General features: G+C 59.3%; 1 long non-coding RNA gene across 2 annotated transcripts in view; it reads left to right on the plus strand.

Annotated features, from left to right (window-relative positions):
* LOC134737770 (uncharacterized) overlaps positions 1-2,704 on the plus strand; it is a 2,787-nt gene extending 83 nt beyond the window's left edge. Inside the window, exons 1-4 of one of the 2 annotated variants that reach the window (XR_010123005.1) lie at positions 1-446; positions 1,397-1,589; positions 1,950-2,046; positions 2,189-2,704. The exon at positions 1-446 is cut by the window's left edge and continues 83 nt beyond it. This is a non-coding gene — a long non-coding RNA (uncharacterized LOC134737770). Of the gene's footprint in view, positions 447-950; positions 1,590-1,949; positions 2,047-2,188 lie in introns of those variants that run through there. The other variant, XR_010123004.1, reaches the window with a different exon arrangement.
* The last annotated feature ends 461 nt before the right edge of the window (positions 2,705-3,165 follow it).

Genomic DNA, 3,165 nt, shown 5'->3' on the forward strand with positions numbered 1-3,165 from the left:
GGGGTGGCCGCCCGGGCCAGGGGGTCGCCCACCCGGGGTCCCGGCCCTCGCGCGTCCTTCCCCCTCTTTCCTCCGAGGGTGGCGGGAAGCGGGCGGCGGCGAGGCCCGGGGCGTCCCCACACACGGGCGACCTCGGCTGGCGGCCGCTCCTGTTTCGGACCTCCGGGGTCGATCGGCGGCCGCCCGCGAGCCCCGGACTCGGCAGGCGGCCCGCCGTGTCCCGGGTCGACCGGCAGGCCGGCCGCTGGCCGTTCCCTCCAGCGGGCTGCGGTGGATCGCTGCGAGGGCGCCGATCCCCGTTCACGCGCGGGTGCCCTTCACCGGCCTCGGCCTTCGGTGGAGCTGGGACCACGCGGAACTCCCTCTCCTACATTTTTCTCTGCCCCATTTGGAGTTTGCGTCCGCGGGACTTTTAAGAGGGAGGGAGTCGCTGTTGCCGTCGGCCAGTAATACTCCCTCTTGTTTTTTTTTGGTCGTGTGTGTGTGTGTGTGTGTGTGTGTGTGTGTGTGTGTGTGTGTGTGTGTGTGTGTGTGTGTGTGTGTGTGTGTGTGTGTGTGTGTGTGTTTCCCCCGCCGCCCCCATTCTTTCCTTCTTTCTGGAGACGGAATCTCGCTCTGTCGCCCAGGCTGGAGCTGGAGCGCGGTGGTGCCTCCTCGGCTCGGCGCCGCCGCTGCCTCCGGGGCTCTCAAGCGAACAGCAGTTTTTGTATTTTGAGCGAAGACGGAATTTCACCATATTGGCCGGGCTGGTCTCGGACTCCTGACCTAGCGATTCCCCCCACCCCTCCCCCTCCCCCGCCTCGGCCTCCCAAAACGTGCCGGGAGTACGGGTGTCGGCCACCGCGCCTGGCCGATTCCTTCTTGTTTTCAATCTTCTTTTCTGCACGCTGCTGTGTGTGAGCATACGTATATCTATCTAGATAGATAGATACGTAGATATGGGCACACGGACACGTACCTACACCGACGAAAATATCTAGTGATAAAACTAGACATTTCCATCATTCATACATGTGTATAGGATAGATGTTAATTTTAATGGATGAACGTGTATGACGTAAAAACCCATGTCATTTACATAGACCTGTATATGTATATCCTTCGTTTATTATGGATTAACAATGTTCGTGTATTTATTTTCTTTTCTTTTGGGGCCTGCCTGATCTTCTCACTCTGGGCTCTGGTGACCTCAGGCTCCCAAGTAGCTGGGATGGGACTACAGGGATCTCTTAAGCCCGGGAGGCAGAGGCGAACGTGGGCTGTGATCGCGCGCCTCCACTCCACCTGGGCTGGGCTGGGCTGGAGAGAAAACGGTGGATTGTCATCTTCATTACCTTACCTTTTAGCTTTATTCGTACCCTCTTATTTGCTTCTTTATTCTCATGGGTTATTCTAGGTCGTTGTCATGTTCATCGTTTGCTTGCTTGTTTCATTGGTTTCCTGCCTTCCCTGCCTTCCCGGCGGGGTCTTCCTCTGCCTCTGTCGCCCGGGATCACCCCAGCCTCGACGATTTCGACCGAGCGGCCGTCCCGCGTCTCATCCCTCCCGTCCCCGTTCCCTGGGACTACGGGTGTGCACCACCACACCGGGTGACTTTTATGTTCTTTCTCATGTCTCACGTTTTCCGTAGGTAGGGAGGCAGGTATCTGTGTATGTGTGGATGTGAGTGAGATGGGGTCTGGGGTTCTGTCGTGTGGCCCGGGCTGGTCTCGGACTCCTGTTCTCGAGCGATCCGCCTGCCTGCCTCGGCCGCCCGCGCTGCTGCTGTGACAGGCGTGAGACGCTGCACCTGGCTCATTCTATAGTTGCCTGCCTGCCTGCCTGCCTGCCTGCTTGCCTGCCTGTCTGTCAATCGTCTTCTTTTTAGTACGGGTGTGCTCTCGCTTTGTTGTCCACGCTCTGGGCACACGTGATCGCTTTTTAAACTTCTATGATTATTATTATTGCAGGTGTCGTCTCACACGTCGAGGTGATCTCAAACGTCTACGCTCCGGCCATCCTTCCACGTCGGCCTCCCGGAGTGCTGGGATGACACGCGTGGGCACGGTACGCTCTGGTCGTATTTCTCGTGGGTCGGTTCTTTCCGTTTTACGCACGCGGAATGCGAACAGATAAAATTTTGAGACGCGTCTCACCGATCTCCCCCCTCCCCCTCCCCCTCCCCCTCCCCCTCCCCCTCCCCCTCCAGACGGAGTTTCACTCTTGTCGCCCAGGGTGGACTACGATGGCGTGATCTCGGCTCGCTGCGACCTCCGCCTCCCGGGTTCGAGTGATCCTCCTGCCTTGGCCTTCCCGAGGAGCTGGAATGACGGGGAAGCGCCATCGTGCCCGGCTGACTTTTATATTTTTAGTACAGATGGGGTTTCTCCGTCTTGGTCAGCCTGGTCTTGAGCTTCCGACCGTTGGACGATTTTAACTTTCTTGGTGGTTGCTTTTCTTTTTCTTTTTTTCTTTTCTTTTCTTTCCTTCTCCTCCCCCCACCCACTCCCCCTGTCCTCCTCGTCCTCCTCGTCCTCGTCCTCCTCCTCCTCCTCCTTTTTCATCTCTTTCAGCTGGGCTCTCCTACTTGTGTTGCTCAGTTGCTCACGCTGGTCTCCAACTCCTGCCCTTGACGCTTCTCCCCTCACACCCACCGTCTGGTTGTTGAGATGCGCACCTCTTGTAAAATGGAAAAGATGAAAAAAATAAAAGACGGAGGTGAAAAGCACGGAGTGAACGTGTCTCTTGCCGTCTCCCGGGGTGTCCCTTGGACCCCGAGAGACGGAGGGAGCTTGGCTGAGTGGGTTTTCGTGGCTGAATCCTCCCGAGGGCCTCCTTCCCTCTCCCCCTTGTCCCCGCTTCTCCCCCGGCCGAGGCTCCCGCCGCCGCCGCCGTGGCATTTTCCCTAGGAGAGCTGTGGGAGAGGACCGACGCGGCTTCCGGATCTAGATCCCGCCGGACGTCTCTGGCTCGGCGTCCCCCGCCGGCTACCTGCCGCCTTCCGGGGAGCTCTGAGGCGCGTGCCCCCAGCCCCCGTCACGTCCCGCTACCCTCCCCCGGCTGGCCTTTGCCGGGAGACCCCGGGGGAACCGCGTGGACGCTGCTTTCCGACCCTCCGGCGAACACTTCCGCCGGATGCCCCGGGTTGGCCGGATGGGATGAGACTGGACCGCTCCGGACCGTGCT

Source organism: Pongo pygmaeus, chromosome 12, assembly GCF_028885625.2.
Source record: "Pongo pygmaeus isolate AG05252 chromosome 12, NHGRI_mPonPyg2-v2.0_pri, whole genome shotgun sequence".
Classification (NCBI taxonomy): Eukaryota; Metazoa; Chordata; class Mammalia; order Primates; family Hominidae; genus Pongo; species Pongo pygmaeus.